Source organism: Varroa destructor, unplaced genomic scaffold (assembly GCF_002443255.2).
Source record: "Varroa destructor unplaced genomic scaffold, Vdes_3.0 BEIS01000001.1, whole genome shotgun sequence".
In the NCBI taxonomy this organism is placed as follows: Eukaryota; Metazoa; Arthropoda; class Arachnida; order Mesostigmata; family Varroidae; genus Varroa; species Varroa destructor.
The window spans coordinates 29,763,737-29,782,984 of record NW_019211454.1 but is presented as its reverse complement, the minus strand read 5'-3'; the positions used below and the strand labels follow the sequence as shown (position 1 = coordinate 29,782,984).

Below are 19,248 nucleotides of genomic sequence, written 5' to 3'. Positions count from 1 at the left end.
TAAGGAAAAAAAATGTTAGATATTGCTATAAAGATATTTTGTTGTCCTATATTTACGATGTGTTTTACAAGGACATTAAAATAAGTAGTATACAACATGTAAACACGACAGCGTGCTACATGTTGTATACTACTTATGTGTTGTATAGCGCTTGGCTCGAGAATATGCTCTGTTAACTTCGCCCGCAACACAACTTTCAATCCAGCCCACGGAAGAGTTTCCAACTAGAAAAAATCATCCGCATTGAAAATACATTTTATAGTATATCTTGTGTTAATTACAGTACAAAGGTTATTTGCGCTAATCGTTGCGTTAGCTATAAACATTTCTATCAAAAAAGCGTTACTGAATTTTGAATTAAACGACTGTATTTAAGAAATTATATATATATATATATATATTTTTTTTTTTATTGAATTAACTAAGAGATGAATGTCTTACGTAAAAATTATTGAAATGAATACAGAGAATGAAATATTGACATTTTCACTATTACAGTTAGCATACCCGTCTAGTGGAAATAGATATTTCATAGATGAAGCAGTCTTAAAAGTTCAATAATGATCTTTTGTGTGTTTACTATATAGTAAGTTGAAATAAAGGGAACTTTATTGTGGTCATTGGAAAAGCGAATGCTGTCAACTCATCACTCGGCTATTGAGTTGAAGAACGCGCTTCCTTATGACTATGGTGAAAAAAGCACGAGTCCTGGCGTAATGGCGTCCATGTTCTAACTCTCTCTTTTTTTTTTTTAATATTCTCACCGTACGTATCGCCTAATCTGAAACTGTAGAGTAGTCGTTCGTTACGTTTATTTTTAGCTACCCGTAAAAATCGTAATTGTAATAAATAAAAGTAACGTAATGTTCTATTTTGATATACGGTATATTCAGCTGATTCTAGAAATGATTCCATTCGATCTAATTACCTGAAATCTCAGATTTGATTTACGCTCCAGCCATCATTGATCATCTAGAAGATTTGGTCCTAAGTATGTACACTTGATATTGGGGCAAAACCGGTTGTGTTTCGAGCTACACCGGCTACAAGCAATCAATCATTCTTCTATAGTGTATAGTTTTGCTTAAGACTTTGTCTTCACTAATTGGGTCGCTGTCAAAAGCCAGCGTTGAACATAGTCATATTCAAATCTCTGATACAGATGACCGCGCCATTTTCACAATGCACCATGCAAAATAGCAGTAACACGGTCGTAACAGCTTACTTAACTGAACGAAGTAAACATATCAGCCTAAACACGGCCATCAAGTATGCGTATATGGAACAATCTACGCTTCGTTTGCCCTCTGATTTTTAGTATCGAGGGCCTGAAAAGAAGACGCACGCGAATAACACCAAATTATTAAACATTGTACTTCTGGTCATCGTCACGTAAACAGCCGTCGATGATGGCTTTTTAGACTATGTATTTGTCAGGAAAAGTTCCGAATTAATAACGAAGCCTTGGTCTTTCATTAGAGGAAGACAGCGCTTGAGTAACAATCTTGTAGGCAATTTGCCAGCTGGTCATCATCGCAAAACGCAGAATGGGCACCAGAGAGCTCTACGGCCATCTGGCTGGCTCAGTGCGGACAACAAGATTTGTTTTGCATTGCACACGTTGCTAAGTTTAATATAACTATTTTTACATCCAGACATGACGGAAACTCGGTGCGCACGTATTAGTGTACGTTTCATCGTCTGTATCTACTGCACCTCCATAGCTAGAGTACAAATGATAATCCGAAGGGTAACTATTAACAATGGTTAGAGTGTAACAGCGATAGGTTAACAGACAATCCAGCCAGGGTTTTATTCGGAACCGGAGAGAGCAATAACGCACGATTTTTAAAGACTTTTTGGTAAAACTGGCTTACCAGTTTTCTAGATAAAAAAATATATGAGATTATTTTATATCTACTACGTGGTAACATCGTTTCTGGCATGTGCCGGCGTGTTTCATTGTCTTAGCAAATTCTCAGCTGGCGCTAATAACGGTAGTATGCTCAGTGGAGTGTTTCCCCCAGTCTCGACGTTATCTCCACTCCTGCATCCGCGAGGAGGCAGCTAAATTACTAAATACTATCTTGTTCCATGCTCGATGCCTGCGGGAAAACTTGAACCTAATAATAGCGAGAATGGGCTAAAGCCCGTGGGCAAAAACTAGATTCCAAACCAGGTTGTGTGGTATGCCGTTGACGGCTGCCTTTTGATGAAATTGGGTCAGTACTTGCCCCAAAACGTAAATAGAAGATACGTATTTGTTTTTTTTCCATATAATTCATTCTAGCGGAATGTAAATTAACTTCTAGAAAAATACTGCAATTCAATTATGTACAGATAAACGCGAAACAAAACTCAAAGGTAAATCTGTTGTAATGGAAGGTGGTAGTTCGCAATGCCTGAGAGCAGCAAATATATTGGTCTATAGCATAAGTTTCTAATTCCTACGACTTTAGATGCTTAGGATATATATTAATGCGTAAATAGATTATCCACCTAAACCTTCAACGTCTGAGTACCTGTGACTATGCAGTCCGAGACATTTGGTCTGTTTATTGTTCTTCTTGTTCAACAAAAACAACAATATAGACATCTAAAAGTAGTTTCAATAGCGTCAATTGAAACGCCATATATCTTCCGCCTTTATATACTAGCCAGTCCAAAAAATGTCTGAATTTAATTTTAAATGATCGCCGCAGCCACTAGAAAGTGATTCTCAAAAATCATTTTCTACTTTGAATTTTTATCGGCAATGAGATGAGGATCTTGTAGTCCAATCCAATTCGCCGAATGGTATTTATCCCGAAAAAGCAAAATGTCTACGAAAAGGAGGCTTTTCGAGGGGTCAAATGGAACATGAAAAATTTCTTTAGTATAAGCCCTAAAATCCTTACAAAATGGCTGTTGTACGATGATATGAATGTTAGCTAATTAAGTTGAGCAGTTCCTTTAGAAAAAATCGCTTTAGAAAAAGTCAATCTTACAAGATTTCGGGTGAGTGTTTACTTTTAGGACTGGCCTATCCGCGAAAGTTGATCCCTTTAGGGTGTTACCGATTCGAATCAATGTAAAATACTAAATAAGTAACGGGCGATTTTGATTCGAAGGGATGATAGTTCTACTACAAGGGAGTCCCGCAGCCCAACTGACAAATCGCAAATGATCTTCAGCATTGTTATTACTTCGGCAAACACAAATGAACATTAATAGAACAAGTTAATAATTCACCTTTGGACCTAATATAGCGTTTTTTTATGGATATATATTCTATTAATAGCTCTATATTTTACGTCGGAACACAGGAGAGGTGAAGCAACGAGGATCTGCGTCATTGAAATATTTGTTTTTTTTACCTCTATACGTGGTTATACAGATATACACAGTACACGTAGAATATGTACAAAGTAAATACATGCATACATGGTAACATATGAAGCGTAGATTCTTTTTGTGATTTTGCCACTTTCGTTGGAGTATAAGTCTTCTCGTAATGTAAGAAACGTGAGTTGAAGAATATACAATTTCAAGATTTTAATAATGAAATGAAAAAATATACCAATACTGCTATTGTGTTAGAGAAAACATATTTGATATTGGTCTAAATAGCACCTCCAAGGGCCTATGATGATGTCCATATTTCAGTGTAAATCATTCAAAGGACTGCTCGCTTATGGGTATCTTTTATTATTGCTAGTGGTGCTATGTTATGTATTCCATGCTCCTTGCAGAACGCTTTCCCTGAGTCCTTTTCATTGCGTTAGGTTGAGTTGCTACTGCCGCACCTACTCTTGCGTAAATCGTCCTAAAAGGCCTGAGGGCAAGCACCGTTCAATGGCTGACCAAACATATCAATCTCCCAGGGGGAGGAAATTTAGTGCAGACCAGGGTGTAGCCATTGCCATCATTACGGCCTAGACAACATCACGACTTGAAGTCAGTCCCATCCGTTTGTTCTAGTCGCTACTGGACTCTCCTATATGAGAGAAACCGAGGAGCATGGGAGCATACATCGATTTGCGGAGGGTCATTAGATGGGTTTGCCCGCGCCCGTCCATACTTTCTTCTCTGTATCACATTAACGGTATCTATGGCATACACACGTACACAGACGACAGCGTGACGTTGGCCGAATGAGGCGAAACCCTAATCTAAAAAAGCCAGCCTGCCTTTTATTGAGATGTCATTCCTTTGGTTGCGAAGGCAAGTCGAAAGGGATCGAGGCTGAAGATGTTGAGGTTTGGCTTGCAGGCATCAGCAGTGAAAAGGAACGTTCGGCAAAACGTTTATTTGTTCACTTCGTAGATCTTAGTTGTATTTATTGGTATATGAGGAGACGAGAGCGAACGTGCTATAAATTTATGGTAAAACAAGTGTATTTTTCATTAATTAACTGTCTGAAGAAAGCAGCCTTCTCTATTTTGTCTACAGACAAATACATAATGACGAATATTATACTATACAAAATAAATTATCTAAGAACAAATCCGCTTGTACATCCGCGTACGCATACATGTCGCGTCAGATACACTGAAATATAAGTGACAGTGATTGAAAACATCCTTCTGATTGATTCATTTCAATGAGAAAGTAAGTTATTTCTTAATAAAGATCAAACGACAGACATTGGCAAACGGAGTGTTCTAAGGTATTTTTGCATTACTTGAGATCGAGGTCAACCTGCCCATCCTCATTGGGTGAACTCGCCACTGCCAGCAATGACAAGAGAGGCATGTTTTAGTTGGCTAAACTAGAACTGCTTTAGAAATTCAGCGATGGTTTGATATTCGCTAGAGATTTGAAGTCCAGGGGGCCATTTTCGAACATTTTTGCTGTCCTTTTTAGGGTTACTGAGCATACTCATATATGGTAACTTATACCCCCCCCCCTCCCTCCCTCCCCCTTCAACCCATAGCATTACAGCATCGTAATCAAGAATGATGAAGCTATTGTAAAAAGTCACTATCGACCACTATAAAGGATCAGAACTGTATGTACAGGTGCATCTTAGATATGTACAGAACAAGTACTGCGTACTGTGCAAAGTTATCATCATAGTGGAGCCTATAATCATGCTCACAATAGTTATACTAGTTGTTATGATTCTGTCACACTTTCTCAAGGTGCTGTGGACAGACGCCTACATCATCATGTTCAGGCTCGTCTTAAAGTTTACTAGTTTTAAAACGATTTCACACGTTTCTAATACCACAATAATCCTGGTATAAAAAAAAAAGAGAGACATGATACAACGGTGCACGTACGCTCAGCTTGTGATTTCTATATGACTATAATTCAAAAGCTAACAGCTGTTATTTAGCCTAGAGAGGCTTGGGTCGATCAGCCTGTAATAGTACAACAGAGCAATAATTAATATAAGCTGAGGGGGATTTCTTTTTTTTTTTTTTTCAGTAAATCATTGTCAATCGTTAGTGCCAGTTTTTTTTTTTTTTTTTACTAACGGAGTATATAACCAAATGCTGTAAATACTGTCTTGTTAGTTACTACTTGTTCATATTAACCAAAGCAAAAATACGATTCCGGTAACTAGCGTGAAGATTTTCTGAGCTCTGAACAGACATATTTTTACTGAGAGAAAGATGTTTTGAGCATAATTTTCTTTGAAGATGCTGCGGTCCCTTGAATTACGTATACTCAGCTGATTCTTGATTGATCAACCGATTCGTTCACACAAAGGTTACTGAAATGGGCCCAACCAGCATAATTTGAACAAATCACGAAAGCGGGCGTATAATTTATACTGATACGAAAAAATCTAAAGCAGGCCATAGGAATAGGGGCATTCGTTCCTGACGTAGTGTCGTGACGGTCATTGTTGCCCTTCGGCGGTCAACAATGTGAATACATAGGTTGCATATTTTTGTATCGAAGTGACTGTGCATAATTCCAGCGTAACAATGAAGGCAATCTTAATTAAATAGAGGCAAAAGTGTATAATGTATTTCTAGACTGATCTAATTAGTGGTAGCCTCGCAAATATATACTTCCGCAGTTGCCGTCTGAGGTCCCTTTGATGATAATATGGTTTTGGATTGGTCCTAGCAATTGACGATAAAAAATAACCCGATGTAATAGTGTAATCCCCTTCTTGTCGTTTGCTTATCTGTGTGGCTTGCGCCGTCATTTTTTCAGCATCTCCAGCTTTACAGCGTTCAAACGTCAAGCCATACGACAAAAGCTGCATCACTTGTGATAAAGACTATGACTTTTGTACGATGTTGTCTTCCCTAAACTTCTGGAAAATGCCAGCGAGGATTGCAATTGGATACTATTGGATTCGAATAGTGGATAACAATATGGCTGTATAATAAACATTGATGAATGTTATCAAGGTCGATTTTAAACTGAAACAACACTATCAGTCCAGCATGTTGTTGTAGACAAATCTGGGCAAGCACGCACGGCCGTGCATGTAGCGCAAACTTACACGCTGGGGGGAAGCTTGTCGCGTCGCAGAGACAACGTCAGGTTCCTGTGTTAGTCAATCGATAACATGTAAGATATGACGAAAACATTCATGCCCTAGAGTTGCTTTGCGCTGCTTTTGTCATAGATGGCGCCATATTTTCAATCCTTCGCCGGTTAACTTTTGTTCGGAAAACTTAATGGTCCAATTACACTCGCATTCTAGTGGCATTTTGAGATAATGAGCGCGCGCGTTTCATTGATTCTGTACACATCTTTTATGTGATTCCCAGAGGTACTATCCACATTAAAAGTTTGTCCATTTCATTAGAGAGCGGTAGACATCTGCCTATCCAAGCTACTGTTGAATGTTTCTACTGTAGCGTCGAAAATGCGCTACCATAAGACGGCTGACCGCCATAATAATCAGCATGGAGCCAACGATCTGAACTTGTATAATGGTTTCAAGCTTACCCAAACTTCCATGATTACAATAATTGTTTGTTACTATCGTTATACCATTAACGTTATAACATTTTCGAAAACATTTGGAAACATTGTTTCGTTTTATTCCAATAGACTTGGATGTTCAGGATCGCAACGCTTCATGAAGTAGCGTATTTGCTCCTATCTTTCAATTCATTTGAAGTTTAAGAACGTTTCCTCAAAAACATACTCACCATCGTACAATGTAAATGTGTCTCTTCAAAAACTACCCATGTCCTATCTTTTGTTTAGTGCTACGAAGGTTTTCATTAGATCACACTTCGCAATAAGATAGGGTTTGTATAATTTTTCATTTCACGTTTGTGTCCTGCTATTGGGACCAATACGATTCTGTTCATAAAGAACGAAAAGCCACGTCTATCAGTAGACCTCGCTGATGGTTTCAAGATATCTGATCATGCGCCCATTAAGATGGAACCTGTATCGACTATCAAAAATCGACTACTGGACAATTAATCCACGTTATTACCCCATAAAATGAAAAAAGATGTACCCCCGTTTCGTTCGTATAGTAAGTGTGTACCTTCTTCTATGAAAGAAACGTGTAGTCGATGGAAACGCGTTCACGCATCGGACTTCAGCATTGCAAACGTCTCTTGGCTCTAAGCTCGTACATGAACATGCTAGGACAGCCATAAAGTACGTACAACAGAAAATTTCCAAATAAAACGCCAACAACATATAAAGTTGATTGATGAAGAAAATCATAAATCGGCATCTAAACGTCGTCATTAGCCTTTAATTCGGTTAACATGCTTCTTTAACAATTAGGCAAGTAGAAAATTGTTTCAAGGGCACCTTCAATGTCGCCGTAGGCGTATCATAGTCGTATAACTTCAATAATGAGGACCTTAATACGACAAGGTGCCAAGCTACTTTTGAATGTCTTCGTGAAGATAAAGCGCCCTTACTTGGTCTAAATCTCCCAAAGCCATTTAACGGCCTGACAGTTTGAAATCAATCTTTGTGTTTCATCCGTTGCAAAGCTTCCGAAAAGGCTTGATTAGTGATGCTTGTGACCACGGCTAATTCTAGGATGGTCGGGGTTGGCTTCTTGTCGGCTTCCAAGAAAAAAGATTCAAAGCCAAAACAGTTTTATGTGTTACATAAATAATCAAGACGACTCCAATATAAAACTAGAGAAAAAAAAAACTAAGAGTGTTGCTTCTGCTTAAAGCAAAACTCAATTTTCATATGGAATGGTTGTAAAAAATTAATCTATATATGCTTCAAGGCCCACAAACATGGGCATTGTTATCGTTATCATATTATTTATTTTTGCCGTTCGTAATGTACAGACACAGGTCGTGTTGCTGCATTCATTCTGCCGGGTGCCCCCCCCCTAAAGGTCTACTTGCGTCTAAGAGTCACCCGTCAGTTTTTTGCTTATGGTTTGTTTCTATCTTCTTATATATGCTAGAAGATATATTTTTAACGGTCATTCTTATACGATATGATCTTCACTGACCTCGACTACAGCTTTAATTTAGGATATAAGTTTCTTGCTAGTTATTCCTAAAAATTCCTGCCTTACTTACTTAACTGCCCCTCAAGTGCATCTGCTTAAAAAAATCCAGATAAATCATATTTTGGGCTAATAGTAGCTTAAACGTCCTTAAAATGCAAAAAGTAAAAAAAAAAAAACAAAAAAACTCGTTGGAACATACCTAAACAACTTAGTTAGCTGTATATTCTCCCGTATGCACATCAGCCGCTAATTTCTCTTTTAAAAATTCAGGTTTATTAAAATTGTCCTTACTGCGTTTATGTAATGCATTCTCTAGCTCATAAAACCTGAATCCCTTTTAGGATCCCCCACTTCACCTCACAAACCCTGCTTTGGATTTCTCAGATAACAAAGTGTTATCTGTTTTCAGAAAATGTTAGGCATTCTCAGAGTAACTTGCACCATTTTCAAACTACAGTATCTTCAAGTTACAAACTGGTTTGGCTGATTTCGTATTTCAACGTGAACTTAAGGTTGTTTGATTATCGTAGTAGGCCCAGTGATGTGGTCCTAATCGACTACCTATTGCAAATGGGTAACTCTATTCTTAAATGGATACACAAATAATATTATCTCCGAAATTTCACTTGATTGTACTAAATTTCAGATAACAATTGAAATAATCGATGCCCTTTTCGTCAGTATCAAGGGCAGATTATAGTTAACAGTCGTTACTTTGAACACTGGTTATGGTGTTATGCGGCAGGCTAACTAAAAGGTTGACTGTCTTCTGAATCTTGGAAAAAGTGTTGTGTTTCCTTTTTTTTGGCAAATACAACTGGCCTTGGAATAGCAAAAAAGAAAATCTAAACTTTACGTACATTATGGGCTTAGAGGTAGAATAACAATTATCTAAATCATTATGCTTTAAAGCTGAAAGATCAAGAATGATGTATTCAATATTATTCTACCGTAATCAATTGATTCTGGGCCCTATACGAAAGAATAGTTCCTTCTACCAGCCCAGATCCTTTCGTTCTCCATCGAAGAGGCGGTTAAATATTATGATAAATTTTGTCTGTATAATTTATGGTTACGTACTTCGGGTTCTCTCCATTGTTCTTATGTTCTCTCTGATTCATGTGGTCTTAAAAGGTAAATATACCTTCGATCCTGAATTTTTCCTAAGGCCTCTTTTAGTGATATACAGGTAATCTGCTCTGCTCAAGCTTACTATATAGCAGGACTAAGCAGCTATAGTAGAAACCAAATTCTGTTATTATAATGTTAGAGCCAACAAAAATTTATTTAGCGGATTTTCACTGAAGCTTGAATTTTATTTATCTGTGATCGTGTGCATGTCAACATAGTTTGATTTCTATATTGAGGTACCGAACTCGGATGAAGAAATATTTTGTGTTTGCTTCATGGGGCATGCTAATAAAGAGCCGATATAATTTCTATATCGAGTGCATGGCAAAAAAAACGCTAAATGTTGGATGAATCTAGAGAATCCGAGTAACCGCCGCCTGCAGTCAGTCTTAACGCTGATCCACGTATAAGTACGTAGACTATGGAACGAGACAGGAGAGATTTGTTAGCTGCGCTGCTACATGCCGAAATAATAAATAATTTCACAAGCTAATCTATGAGGACCGAGAGCGGAATATCTTACATTTGTTTCAAAAGAAACCTATGGTTTTTTTGGAAGCTACTTACTGATGTGTATTTATACTGCTATGGCGGACCGACAGTACGAGACGATATGTAACCCTGTAAAAATAATGTATCAGGAATATTTTAGAGTGCTTTGTCTCGTTGTGCGGTTTTGTGAATATGATAAACTCAACTAGTGTCAAAAGTAAGGTAAGATAGCCTGAAACTTCATTCACCTATTTACGCGTGTAAAAATTGACATTCTTTTTGGGGTATAGGGTATGATTTGAATAAAATTACTTAAAATTGATCCAGATGATTGATATATATTTTTGCTTCATTGAACTGCTCCGAATCCGAGGCGTAACGTCTTATCACACAGGTCGTTCGAAAGGGAAAAAGAAGCACACAATTCGAGCTATGTTGTATTCCATCAGTTGTAGGCTATCTGGTCTATGAACCTTGCTCGGTATTTTTCTCCAACAGACCTATGAAACGGTATGATAACAACAATAGGACAATACAAAGCTAGCTGGCCAGGCTACGCCGCACCTATTACTGTATATACCATATATATTATACTATATCCCTATTATTGTCCATTGTTATATGAGCACTAGAACGGCTTTCTAAGCAATACCACCTGACTTAGAATAATCTCTTCAGCATACGCAAGGAATTGAGTTGACGATACCAGTACACGGATTAACGTAAATCTTCGCTTAGATTGTTATCTAGTACACCAGCCGTTCTGCGGAAACCCTATGCGTTACCAGAGCATTACGTAGCTTCTGGGTATCGTGTGCCCACAAACCCACAAGGTATACCAAAATAATGGCAGATAGATATTGTACCACTCTAAAAGATTAGTTCAGAAGTCACTTTGCATTATTTAAAAGAGATTACGTCTAGTTGTTCATACGAGTATGGACTAGAGACAACTAACAGGAGTAGAGGGTTCGATGTCTAACTTTAATGATCAGCCCAGTCGATTCAATATATGACTTTTGATTACGGTAGCTTAGAAAATAGTCCACTTTGCATCTCATTAGCTGCGTCTAGATACCTTGAAATGAATACATCTTTCCAGATACGTCCTGAAAGACCTGTCCCATACATGACGATAGTAACATCTGAAACTTCTAACATTTTACAACATAGCGTTTTATTTCGGTTGTCTGAGCATGAAAAGATAGTTTTTTTATTGCAAAAAGCTCAGTAACGCAATACGACGCTGCGCAAACGGCCCCCTTCCCTGCCAAAGCAACATCTGCTTACGTCAGTTCGCTAAGTGTCGAGGACCTAATAATGAGCAGTCGACTAATTGATTTATTGGTGCTTTTAACAAACATCGAACGTTTTTTTTTTTTTATATACAAATGGCCTAAGCTAGACCTCCGCTATGTTAAAATCATCTTGCTGATTAGTGTGGCCACCACTAGCCACCAGAGGCTTTCTTTCGAAGCCTATAGGGCAACGAGTCACGGTCGTGCTTACAATCATGATAAAGCCATAAGCAAACGATCCGTTCAGTCTAGTATATTTTCGGTCGCCAAGAGTTCTGGGAGGGAGTAGTATTTTAATATATTACATTGCCCCATTTAACTCCTACAGATTAGGCTTCTTTTTGGCGTACTTCAAAATTGTTTCCTGGAGTCAGCGAGAAGTCTTCTTTCCAGCTCACGTACGTCCGCATCTAGCTTACACTTTTACAAGCTATGCTTAGTGCAGATATAAACATATGTTGTAGGCTTACCCAACGTCGCTTTGATTACTGAAAAAGCCTTGGCTAAATTAAACAAGCATGTAGGTAGAAAAGACGATAAAAAAAATGGGAAGCATGCCTTAGAAGACACACAGACATAGAATTCCACTGAGCGCACCCCACGCAGAACCCTCGACGCCATAATCACCTAGTTAATTATTAAATGATTATAGTAGTTCAAATCCCCCCTTGTTCTCGTTGGTGATCTGTACTTCTACAGACTTACTGTATTGTCTATACGACTAAATCCAACGACGGTCCACACGTCCGCTCGATCGCGGAGGCTTGAGTGGTCCAAGTCGGTGTGGGTAATTTTATAGCTGTGCTTCTTCTCGTCAGAACTAGCACCGGGTCAGCTGCACGCTGGGCTGGTTGACCCTCGATGTTAATCAGAAATGTTCGCGCGTGCTGCCGGAAACGGAATTGAGATCCCCAGGCCTATCGGTGGCTAGCTTAGCAGAACTCACTTTATGAAACGACGTTGTATGGAAGAGAATGAAATACGTCTTTAATAAACATGCCGTACAGAGCTGAACGAGCAGTATCTTTCAAACTGAAAATGGCTTCGTCAAGCTTACTGTGTTGCGTAGTAGGTTATGTAAACAACACAGATGTATGTATGTATACTAAATTAACAGACTCACGTATAGACGCTCAGCACAGAACGATACTGCGTTTTTTGGTCGATGGCGCGGAAGGAACAAATAAACTTTTACGAGCCAATGAGCAATTTAATTACAACCTGTGTTAACGCTGAGTAACGAAAGCGAAATTCGACTGCGAAACGTTGTTAAAGGAGAGGAGTAAAGCTTTCCTTCAACTCTTGGCACTTCAGTGAGGACTGAAATCAATAGATGTACGCAGTCAAACGAAATTTATTCTGCTAGATTTTTTTTGTAAAGGTGATTTGTCTTTGATTCGTACAGGATTCTCAATAGCGCTCATGTCTATTAGCAATAGCTTAATGCTCTGTAACGAGAGTTGACAATAAATCAGTGTCGAAAATAGGTAATTCGTTCTCAGTAAGTCATGATGGTGACGATTTTTCGCCGGAAAACATCGCGAGACTCCATCCTTTCGTCGTGAAGCGTCGAGCGCATTGTGCCAATGCTGCTAGGTTCGCTCTGAGACCAGCTGTTTTTGTCTTCTCGAGACGAGTCTAAAGCAATCCCTAGTTGTTACGAGTTCACGCGAAGTTAGAAAAGACCGACAGTTTTGCGCTAAACATTGTCACCCATAGTAAACTTGTACCAGAATTCTGACAAGTTAAGCTCCTTTTACAAATACAAATTTCTGCAGATCAAACTCCTTGCTCCCTTTCTTAGTTAGCTCTTATTATTTATTTTATTTATAGAAATTACACACTTAGCTTGTGAGTCTCATAGTATGAGGTAATCGTAGAACAAGAGTTAAAAAGAGGGAACGCAATTGCGTCCTTTGTGGATGGAAAACGGGCGCGCAGTTGTGCAAAAAATTAGAAAGCGGTAAGGAATTATTATGGTAGAGAAATCTTTTACCGCTAGCATGACCCAGTTTTTCCTATGCCTCTGTTTTAACATCCTTATAACGGTGAAAGCAAATAGGGAGTTTTTTTCAGATCATGTTATTTGTTAATATTTTCTGGAATACTAAAGCGCATCAACCACACTGAGCTGCACCGTGTACCTGGTGAAAAGCAGCAAGAAAAGAGTAGAACTTGCTTAAGGGGCAGTGAAGTGTTTGCTAACAAAGCCCACTTATGCTTTCTGCCTTCCCTCCCATTCATTCATCCAGTGGCGCCTGCCTTTGCTGTTCTGTTCTTCATTTTGCTTTTAGGTGGGCGGCAAAAAAGATGATCCATAGAGTCGGCTGGTTAATGACAGCTGTGGTTAGGTTCTTGTCGCCACCATTGCGCGTCATCGTTTCCCCAGTCTCAGCCCGGTGAAAGGAACGACGGCAGCAGGATAGGTCGAAATGACAATCGCGAGAAAGGCTGTTGGTCTACCTGGCCTGGTTGCATCTGTGCGCTGAGTAGGCTGTTTTGGGGACACCTGCTATGCGTGAAGTCGCTACGCTACTTTATCGCAGGTTCTACACGTGGCTAACAATCATGGAGTAGTTGGTACGACGCGTGTGGAAAGTCAAGCAGGTTGTTGGGTTGGAAGGATTGCGCTTGGTGCTATAAGAAAGGTGAACAAGGACGGTGCTAAGCAGTTAAGATGTTGGCACGGTATTATTTAGCGGCCGTTTGCCTAAAGCCGAGTGATATTTAACAAATAATGAACGGAAAACGAAGCTAATGACTACAACGTTAAGGACATCCTTCACTGTGCTTAGGAAACTGAGCAGGAAGAGGACGCAGACAAGCCAAAACAATGGCAAAGTAAACAGAAGAGCAGGTTTGTCCAGCTTCTAATATAAGCAGGAAAAACGAGTTCTGAGAAAACAAAGTTCTGAGAAGTTTTTTAATATATCCAGAATAATCAGTGGATCGGTGATATATATCGAATCATTTGTTAGGTTATTACGTTGGACGACAATCAATATCAGCGAGAGCTGAGACGAGCCCGTCGAATTATTTCAAAGACAAGACAGCAGCGAGTAACAGCTGGCACGCTAACATGGACGGCCTAATCGAAGCGAATAAGGCGAATCTCTTCAAGCTGATCAAATTCGATAATAATAATAATAATAAGCTGATCTGATTTAAGCAGGAACCTAATCATAATTATAACGCAGAAACCAGAGATTTTTTCCATCTACGCTGTTCATGGGATCCTCAAAAGCACCACGGCCACGTGAGAACTGTTATGACCAACTGAAACTGATTGAATAAGATCGCCCACAGTTGATATTATATGATTGGATTAGTAGTAGACAAGAATAAAGCCCCTCTGATTTAACACATGCTACTATTTCGTGTTCTGTGCCATTATTTGAACCAGCTGATTCACGAACTAGTCGCTTATGGGTAGTTCCGGGTTAAGTAGAAGTAGAACCGATACACAGGGGTGGCCACGAATTTTATACAAACCCGATACAACCAGCCAGTGGTCTATGATGTGCAAGGCGATCGGCTAGATGTGGAACGAGCTTTCGTCGGGTATCGCCTAATCACGGCGCGATATTTTGAATAACAAAAAAAGGAACGCTTACGCTAAGCAAATATATAGATCTGATGTAACACCTTTTAATATTGTTCATCGTTTAAATAGATATTTTCATTAAGAATAGGTACAATGGGCTATCTATCTATCTCTGACACGTCCAGTCAAAAGAACCGACACTTAACAGTGACTGGTAAGTTAGCTATCATTGAAGGAAAGCCCAACGTATCTTTGACTGTTGGCCTCTTTAACGCGCCGTTTGAACGCGCTGAATTTGCGAGCTTTCAAAGCAAATACCTCCCGCACGCATAAAATCGGGGCTACAACGTCATGTAGCTACACTCAAGTATTTCTAAAACCTTATTGATACTTATTGAATTGACGCCGTAACACTGCCCTACTACCGATAACAATTTCAATACTAGCGATGTGAAATCACGTGTTGAATAAACGCCCTGTTCTAAAATTATTACGAAACGGCCATGCTAAAACAAGAGGGCCACGATCAGGTGGCAGTTATGCGTGGCAATTTTCGCCCTCGAAGGCAATATTCGCTTCTTATTATGTTCATTTAAATCTAGTTGACTTTAATCATGTTGTATGCATTGTGCTTGTAAATAGTCATTGACCAAAGTTTTTAATAGGGCAGAACGATGTCGTCCTATAGGCGCAAACGCATAGGGAAGCACCGCAATATAGCACAGTAGGCCTGTGATCCTTATGATCGACTTAGCGCGAAAATGCAGAGCCTCTACCAACTAGCGTCGGCTGGGCCTTTTCCTGCTCCGCAATGAAGATATAATTTCCGGACACCAAAATATAGTCCTTCGTTATCACAGTCGAAATACTATTACTCAGTGAATACCTGTAGTGTAAACGCTCAGAAAGAGAGACCCAGTAAAGACCCTTGCACACATAAAAAGTAAAAAAGAGACCCGTTCAACGTTTCTTTCTTATTCATATATAGATATATATAAGAAAGACTTAATTACTAAACGTTTCCTGATTTATATCCGTGTATGAGGTCGGTCATCTTTTATCTTTGGAACCCTAAATTTTAGTTTAAAACATCCCGACTTCTCTACTTTCGCTATACTTTTTGCAATTTGCTTGATTTCATTTGTGCTAATTATATTTGTACTAACATAAGCAAAAAACTAAATATCCGACTCTGTCATCTACAGCATTTCCTTGCTGAGGAAAATACAGCTGGAAGAATGGGGATCGACTAAGAGACTGAAGACTATCTGACAGTGTTTAGCGAAATAAACCCAACTGTCAGCTTCGGAATTGAAAATAGCCCGCCTCAGTTTATTAAAGTAGTTCAAAAGATTAATACTATAAAAGCCTTGGAGCAACAAAAAATGTTTCAGTGTGGTTTTATGGCACGAATACTCCATGAGGCCGGGAAAACTACGGCGGAGATTACACACAAATTTGTTCATGTTATTTTTCTAGCCCAAGTCGGCTTCAGCCAGTACGAAAAAAGGTCCAAGCAACTGTAAAAGAAGTTCACAGATAGCCAAAATAATTGTACGTTGATAGCTTATGTGAATTTTTTAAAAAGCTAGCATTATCAGTGAGATAGGCAAACAAACATAATCTGTCGCTAAATGTTTGCTTCTTTTTATGCCATATATTGCTAAATATATTTTTGTATATTTTATCATAAGGTTTACGTGTCACAGAAAATCAGTTTGGGTTGACTTTTGCAACGCCCGCTGTCGAATAGCGTAAAGCGTACCGAACGTACCATTTACATTGCAGCTGTTTGTACATTTGAATTCAATAAAGGCCATGAAGACGTGTCTATCTGGACTGAACCGACCCACTAGAAACCCAGTGCTCATGAGATGATAAACCAAATTTATTTGCCGCATCAAGCATTTTTTTTTTCTAAATTTGCCTTGAGTTGACTAAATTAGTTTTATTACCTTGTTTTCTATACCGTATGGATTTCGTCTTTTGGCCATTGACAATGTGGGCATTTTCATAGGATCTGACTATACGGATAAACGTTGTCTCGAGCATAGGAGCTAATCAATAAACTATGATGCTGCCGGATATTGAGGTTAATTTGTGTTTGTTCATAGATTTTCAGTAAACCAGCGTTGTGTTGAATACACACCCGCTTTCGGTACATTTGATAGCTTGTTTTACTTAGATCGGACATTTCTGATAGTTTTACGGGTCGATTCATTTAAGTGGTTTAGTGAAAAATATTGTATAGCAATTCACGTACATCTGATTCGGCTGATTCTCTGTAACGCTAGCTGCCGATCAGAGCTGGCCCGAGATATTCATACAAAACCTAGACAGACCTGTTAGGTTGTAATTATAGTAGCTAGCGAACACGACAGCGCACATCTAAAAGTTGCAACGATTATACTACCTATCTTCGTTTATTTGTTTTCATCTAGATTCATCTTTTTTTCCCCACATTAGTAGGAAGTGTTTTCAGAGAAAAAAAGGTCAGTGAAAGTTAATCGAATCGGTTTCATAAGGCTTATATGAGCCGTATCAGAGTTGTGAGTGAAACAGGCCTGCAAAATTTTTCGTATAAAGCCTTTCTCTTTGATATACTTAGCGTTGATGGTCCTGGTTCATCCAGTAGATACCGCACGCTCTAGGGATAAAGTATACATATATCAAAATCCCGTCAGAGCGAAGAAATTACAATTCGTCGTATCAGGCAATAAAGGCACCCTTTGAATCCTATCCTCCTTTTTCGTCCTGACGTCGGTCCCAACGACAAAGCTAAATTTACGCAAATAGACAGTTGGGTTGAACCCAGCTGCGTTATTCGTCTGCTTCTTGTGTTAAATATTGAATACATCAGAAGATAAGTTTTTTTTTCAGCATATATGACTGAGGTATTTCCAGAGCAACTAACAGCGTTGCCATCTATTATAAGGACGGTTAAGCGGCTGGAATAAAAAGCATAAAATCGCGTAGGTGCCTTTTCCCGGTGCACTCGGAAATTCCATAAAGGTATAGCTGCCCGCTCAGCCAGAACCGTACAACTGCAGGTTAAGATCCACAATCCGTTTTTCTCATCGAAAAGCGCGGACATATGAGTGATATAAAGTCAATTTATAAAACGGAATCGCCTCTGGAAATGACAGTAACGAAAATAATGTGCATAATAGGCCTATGTAGCTTCGAAGCAAAAAAGCTAATAGCGCTAAATCCTATATAGATAATAAAAGACAGCTAAAATAAATTTTAGGAGCGTGAACGTATTAAGTAGATAGAAGGCATTAACGGAACATGTCTAGTAGAGGAAAGTCTCATACAGAAAGGCCTCCATTTGAGTATATATTCATCACACGGACCAGTAAACAACAGACAAGCAGTCGCATAGGATGGTAGTACATCAGATTTTTGCTGAGATTCGGTATAAGGTCAGGGACGTGACTTGAATCTAAATAAGGAAATACATTGCAATAATGGCCGTAGGTGGGGACTCCACTGTTGCTAGAGCATAGGTACAGCGTATTTTACCTATAAACAACAATTTACCTAAGTGAAAGGAAACTGGATGCCTTGACAATGATGCGTATATTATTGTTACTGTCCAGAGAATGTTACACGGGTAAGTGTGAGCCCCCTTTGATGCGCTTTTCCGTACCAATGGCATCGATGTAAAGCATAGCTTCAATAGAAAAACATCATTTACGTGCTTATTGATATCGTTAAATGCGTACTTCAAACAATCGTCGACTTGCTATCTTTGTGCGCAAACCATCTCGAACTAACCTAACCGTTGACACGAGGATACTATACAAAGTACGGCCAATTCGAACATTTCAACCGGATAAAATACATGACTCGTTGGAGAAGTCGCAGAGAAGTCTGCCAAGAGCCATTCAGCTCTACTTTTCAGTGGTGGCTAGCCCTTGACGCGACGACAAAGACATAATTTCGAGAATTTGTCCTCGCAATAGAAAGGCGTCCCACGAGGGAAATCGTTGTTTAAGGTAAGCTTGTTTGGGATAACCGGATGCTTTACTGGAAAATAGTCACTACGATCTAGCATGCAGTGCGCATCATTATATCGAACCATAAAATCAACCATCGCTCGATATAATTAGTGCCTCGAAATATTCTTTTTGTTACGATGAACCTTGCCAATTTTATTTAGAATATGCTAAGATGACGCCAACATTCTTAGTCAACATCCGTGCAAACAGTGTATTATCCAATATATGTTATCTTTCGGTTTAATACCCAGTTTAATAACTTACGTTCACATAATTATTTAGGTAACTTTTGTTAATGATTCTGATAGTGAACTGGACTACAAAAAATAGGAATGAACCCTTGTATACCTCTTTCCCAAACGAAGAAGGGGAACAAAA

At 39.0% G+C, this 19,248-nt stretch overlaps 1 long non-coding RNA gene across 1 annotated transcript; it reads right to left on the bottom strand.

Annotated features, from left to right (window-relative positions):
* Positions 1-370: 370 nt before the first annotated feature.
* On the bottom strand, positions 371-1,669 carry LOC147758490 (uncharacterized). The gene is made up of 2 exons (XR_015318491.1): positions 929-1,669; positions 371-787 (listed from the first exon to the last, which is right to left on the bottom strand). It is a non-coding gene; the product is annotated as an uncharacterized LOC147758490 (long non-coding RNA).
* Positions 1,670-19,248: the final 17,579 nt, after the last annotated feature.